General features: G+C 37.7%; 1 pseudogene; it reads left to right on the forward strand.

Moving 5' to 3' along the window:
* The first annotated feature begins 528 nt into the window (after positions 1 to 528).
* LOC134244113 (uncharacterized) lies at positions 529 to 5,477 on the forward strand (annotated as a pseudogene).
* The last annotated feature ends 649 nt before the right edge of the window (positions 5,478 to 6,126 follow it).

Consider the following 6,126-nt stretch of genomic DNA (forward strand, 5'->3'; position numbering starts at 1 on the left):
ACCCTCGTACATTAGAATATATTGAATTCATAAACACTAAATATTACCCTAATTAGTTTGATCCCTTTTTATTTCCCTTGGTTAGTATTACACCTCTAGCCTGTGTAAAAAAAATTGTCTGCACTTCATATCATTCATTTCGATTAATAAATAAATTATTAGATGCAATTATGTGAGCAATTTTTTGTTACTATGCAGTAAGGTCAATATATATTTTGAAATTTTCTTTGTAGAAATTATTGATTATACTCATTACATTCTATTTATTCCAGCTCATATATCAGATTTTCTATAAAAAAAAAAACTGCCTCATGAGACAGAGGATCTTATGCCAACTCCGGAACTATTGATATCCACGGCTCAGAAGAAGTTGTGCAGAAATACAGATATGACATTGTTTAAGCATCCTAAAAAATTCAGTTCTTTATCATGTTTATGCTCATTTCCATTCTACAGGTATTATGCAACATGTACAGGTAAAAGACAGGTAATTCTACTGCCTTAAATTATGTTTCTTTTTCTAGGTCCAACTATTCGTTCATAGATGATTGTTTGTATTCCTACATTGTGACAGCATGTTTACATCTCTTGGATCTGTCAGACATAAATGAAATTTCCAGCCGAAACAGCCACTGTATGACATTCTACAAAAGGAGGAGCAGTATAATTTCATCACGCAAATATCCAAGGAAATTTTGGAGAAATACATAAAAATATCCAATGGTACTTCTCAATAATTTACATAATTGTGCAACTTGTCCTTTATTTTTTTAATATACAAAATGATACATAGAGAATAATAATACCCTTTTCCATATCACATTCCGTATCAGCCCTCGACCAATATAAGCCCTCGCGCCTTCGGCCCTCTGGCTGATATTGGTGTCTCGGGCTGATACACAATGTGATGTGGAAAAGGGTATGTATTGATATGTTTATTACATACTTAGTAATAAAATACAGCATTAATTAAGTTGAGAAGAAAATAAGTAAATAATCGTGCATGGACTTCTAACATAAATGTACATGGTATATTTATATAATATATATATCGCCTCCGGTTCGTGCACTATTTGTCAAACACTGACTACTATTTAGGCATAGTGCACGCAAAATTCCACACTATTGTTATTATTATGATGACTGTTGTTACTGTATAAAAACGGCAATATGTTAAACATTACCAATGTTTTATTACCTGTAACATTCGTGTACTCTAATATGACTTCACATTATTCAACATGTACGTCATAATCTTTTTCTTAAATTTTGATCGTTCCATGCTGTAGGTATAATCTACATATAGTTTTAGAGAATATTATTTGAGTGAAGGAAGGGGGGTTGCAAGAAACTATTTTAGAAAAAATTATTTTGTTTTTTTTTAATTTTAATTATAAAATATTTGAAACTAAGTTTATATATATCATAGTATTATATAATAGATAACGGCGTCTGTGGCGTAATCGGTTGCGTGTCGGACTGACAATCTCGGGGTCGTGAGTTCGCTCCCCGGTAAGGGCGTTGTCGAATTTTCCTCAAAAATGGAAGCCGTGCACTATTTCGGCATAGTAGGCCTATGCTTACGCTATATATATAAATCCTTAGAACACTATGCGGGAATAGTAGGGTATGGGTTATATAGAGACAAACTGACAGGAAGCATAATAATGTCTCATATGATTTGGGTTTGTTTCTGCTTCTATTTCAATGCACTCGATCCAAAATTGAAAATAATCTATTACATGTATTTGTAACTTAAGATTAACCTTATTTTCAAAAAGTTAGAATTAAGAGAATATGAACCCACCAATAAATGTGTATTATCACATGTACTGTTTTTGTGGTCTAATTTACTAAGGGTTTGATATTGACGTCACAAAAGTCGTATCAGCCCTAGCCTGCAGGGCTGATATAGGTTATCAGCCCTGCAAATCAATATCAGACCTGCAGGGCTGATACTGCTATTGTGACGTCAGCCATATCGCATATGCAAAAGACTGTATTTATTACTAAGTGTGTAATAAAAATGAATATGTAGGAGAATGTTTGAAATATTGATTTGAATTGTGATGCTGAGGAGGAGTGTAGAGACTTGTGCATGGTTGTAAGCACTTTAAACACAACACGTTTTTTTACAGGCAGCCAGTGCAGTTGTTGAAGTACTGGCGTGATATGTTGTCTGTAGCATGTTTTTGTGAGACAACGCGCCACTTGTAATCGGTGCATGGTTTGATCGGTTATGCCAAGCAGAAGGGCATTGTGATAGTCGAAATGGGATACGACTGTTGCATTGATGACCTTTGCACACGCTTCCTGGGTGAGATGTTGTTTCACCTTGGAGATTCTCCTTATGTTGAAATACATCTTTTTTACCATGGACTTGACTTGTGCTCCATTGATAAGGTGGCATCCAGGGAAGCACCGAGGTATTTAACAGTAGACTGAGATGTCACTATTGCGTCACCAATCTTCAGCTGAATGTTCTTAACACGATTCTGGTTATGAGCGCTGGCAATCACCATTATCTCGGTTTTTGCATCATTCAGTTTGAGTTTGTTTACAGTCACCCAGGTTCGGACACTCGCTATGCACTCTTCAATTACCTTGACTTGTTCCGAACGTCTGACATTGTTTTTTACACTCAGACGGTTGTACAATTGAGTATCGTCTGCAAATCCATGACGGCTAATGTCATACTGATTGATGACTCTCCTGAGTGGAAGAAGGTACACCAGGAAGAGGAGGGGACCGGGGACAGACCCTTGTGGCACTCCAGTGGACAGTGGCACATATGAGGACACACTGTTGTTGATCTTTACTGATTGAGTGCGGCTGCTCAGGTAAGACTGTACCCAATAGAGTGCTGTGTCCGTCAGTCCAATTTCCACATGTAGTCTCTCCAGTAAGAGGGTGTGATCAATGGTGTCGAATGCAGCACTCAGGTCGAGAAGGACCAGGAGCATGGCATCACCATCGTCCAGAACTGCTTCTACGTCTGCTTTTATTCGTAGGATGGCTGTTTCAGTGCTGGTACCGGTCTTGTAAGCTGACTGCAGTTCATCATGAAGACCGTTTCTGGTGAGATGACCATTAAGCTGTTTTGCAACAACACGTTCGATGACCTTGCTGATGAAAGGAATATTTGAGACTGGTCTATAGTTAGTGAAGATATTCATATCCAGTCCTGGCGTTTTTTGACGTGGTGTAACTAGTGCACGTTTCAGCTTATTTGGAAAGACCCGGTTGAAAGTGATGTATTAACCAGCTCAGTAATTGTCGGTAGCATCTCAGAGAGGATAGCACTGTTCTTTAAAAGCGCAGTGGGGGTGACATCCAGTGAGCAGGTCTTATTTGCGCAAATATTGATGACCTTGTTTAATTCTTCATGCGTCTGGACCTTGAAGCAGCCAAGTTGAGGCACTGGCTTATCCAGGTCTGAAGAAGCTGTATTATCACGGAGATCTGTGTCATCAAGACCTTGCCGGAGCTTCTGAACTTTCTTGTTAAAAAACTTAACAGAATCTTCGGCAAGAGTCTGGTCATTAATAGCCGGTGGTAGAGGAGTTCCTGTATTATAATTTATTAGACTTCTAATAAATCTGAAAGTCTCTTTACTGTCCGCTGTGGTGAGCTTTTCCTGATAATAACTGGATTTGGCAGAGTTGATCATGCACCACAGCTCGGGACTGTTCTGAAAGCATCTGTCTATGGACCTCTAGGCCTGATCTCATGGCTTTACGCTCCAACTGTCTTCTCCGTTTTCTTGCTTCATGGATTGAGTCATTGTACCATGGTTAAAGAGAGTCTCCTTTGATGGTGATGGTTCGTTTGGGTGCTATGCTGTCCAGGACTCCTTCCACTTTGGAGTCTATACCTGACAGCAGATCAATGGCATTGCCCCCTTCTTTGATGGAATTCAGCGATTCTGCTAGTTCTTGTGCTAGTGTTTCCATAGGGATGCGCTTCAATGGCCTAGCTAGCCGACTTTTGTTTCCTAGGTGTAATGGACAAGTGTAAAGTTGGCAAGTAACCACATAGTGATCTGAAATCCCTATATCAGTCACAGTGATTGACTTTACAAGTGGGAATATGGGGTCATCCCTTGTGAACACTAAGTCCAGAGTGTGTCCAGCAGCATGCATGGTAGCGACGTTAACATGTTGTTTTAGGTCAAGTTCAGCCACTATGTCCTGAACCTGTTTCGTGTGTGACATACCCGGTTCGTCATAATGGATGTTCATGTCACCGAGGATGCATAATTGGGATGGAATAGTAGTGCATACATGTGACAGGAACTGTTCCCACTCCTTGAGGAATTGAGTTCCTGTGAGACCATTCTGTCTTGAGGGAGGAGGATGATACACAAGCACTAGAGTAACAGAATGATTGCTATTTAGCCTGACTGTGCAAGTCTCAAAAGTCTTGAGTTCAGAATGAGGTGTACATGTGATATCCATGCTGGCTTTGATGACAAAACCAACCCCTCCTCCTCTGGTCCCTTTGGATGTTTGTAGATTGAATACTTTTACATTGATTGAAATGAAGGTAAGTGTGTCCTCATTTAGTGCAAAATTCTACAGAATGTATGATTCATTTAATTTCAGACTTGGCAAAAATTTCAACAGATGCTGCAGCAATGGACACTCAGAAAAGGCAGAAAGAGGCAATGTATGACAACCAGCAACAACGTTATGTGTGTGAAGTTTGTTACAGACAATATAAAACTTCAAATGGTCTTCAACGACATTTGAAAGGCCAACATCAATGGAACATCACAGAAAACACAGGTGTGAATATACCACAAGACTGTGATCATATAGCAGTCTCAGCCTCATTTGTGAAATGAGCCTTGCTATTAAAGACACAAATGATGCCTACCAAATGGGAGATGGTGATCGAATTTTGCTTAACACCAAAGTACAGATGCTGCTGACACGTGTGGGGAACCATACCAAGTACCAGTTGTGGTTGTTCAGGTTTATGGCTTACTGCTATGCTTTGCTAACACCTATAATGGCTTATGTATACTTATGGAACTGTACAGCCAACTTACAGGGCAATACTGGACACAACATACCAAATGATAACCTAATTTAACTCTTAGTTAAGGCAGTAAAAAAGATACATGCCCAAGGATCTAATGCAACTTACAGAAGTGCCAGATATGCAGCATTATCCTTGCAAATTCAAGAAGAAAAAAAGATTAACATGCAGAAAGGACTGGAAAAAAGAAGGTAGGACAGAGGATACCACCACCATCAAAACTGAATGATATTGTTGCTATGGTGAATGAACGTAGGTCAGCAAATATTTTTGAGACATTCCCTTGCAGAGAGTTTTTTAAATCCCAGGATTTAAAGATGTATTTTCACGTGTGAAGGTGACTGAGCTACATAAATGGCTTTCCGAAAACAAGGAGCGGCTATTCTATGAATGTATCTAAGCTCTTATACATGGACTATGAAAATTTATTATTGAAGCTAGCTGCAATGAAGTGCAACTATTGATAAGTTTAATGTAACGTTGACAATCTTTTTCAATGTTTTAATTATCTAAATAATGTGAATTTATTTACCTTATCTTGTGTAGCATTTAACTGAGTGTCATTTTGTGTCTTTTTATAACAACTTATCTTTCTTAATATACATGTAGATAAATTGAGTTTTTTAAATAAGGATTTTAGAATTCCAAATCAATTATGCATTCCATGTATGTCCTCTTACTCTCTCTTGATTTATTTGGTGTTTGTTTGAACACATCCTATCTACTAATTATGATGGAATGAACAAAGAGAGATTTTAGAACAGGGGAAAAGAAGATGCATGTAATACCTACCTGATATTATAATGGTGATTAAAATTTGCAATTCATTTATTTATTTTTTTTTGCTTCAAAAACTATTTGTGAAATGCATCAATAAATCTTGTGACTGCTTTAAACTTTAGTCAAAATAAAGATTACAAGTTCTGTCTCGCTACACTATTAGCTAGATTGGAGTTAAATTAGAAAAATTGAAATTTTAATTAAAAAAAAACACTCAGGTGTCTCATTCCTCCTTAATTGATAATGAATGTTGATGTGGACATCCATTAGGTGATTATGTTCCTGTTTTATAAGTTTAATAAA

This window comes from Saccostrea cucullata, unplaced genomic scaffold (assembly GCF_032062105.1).
Source record: "Saccostrea cucullata isolate Sc308-1 unplaced genomic scaffold, CSIRO_AGI_Scuc_v1 ctg2462, whole genome shotgun sequence".
Lineage (NCBI taxonomy): Eukaryota > Metazoa > Mollusca > Bivalvia > Ostreida > Ostreidae > Saccostrea > Saccostrea cuccullata.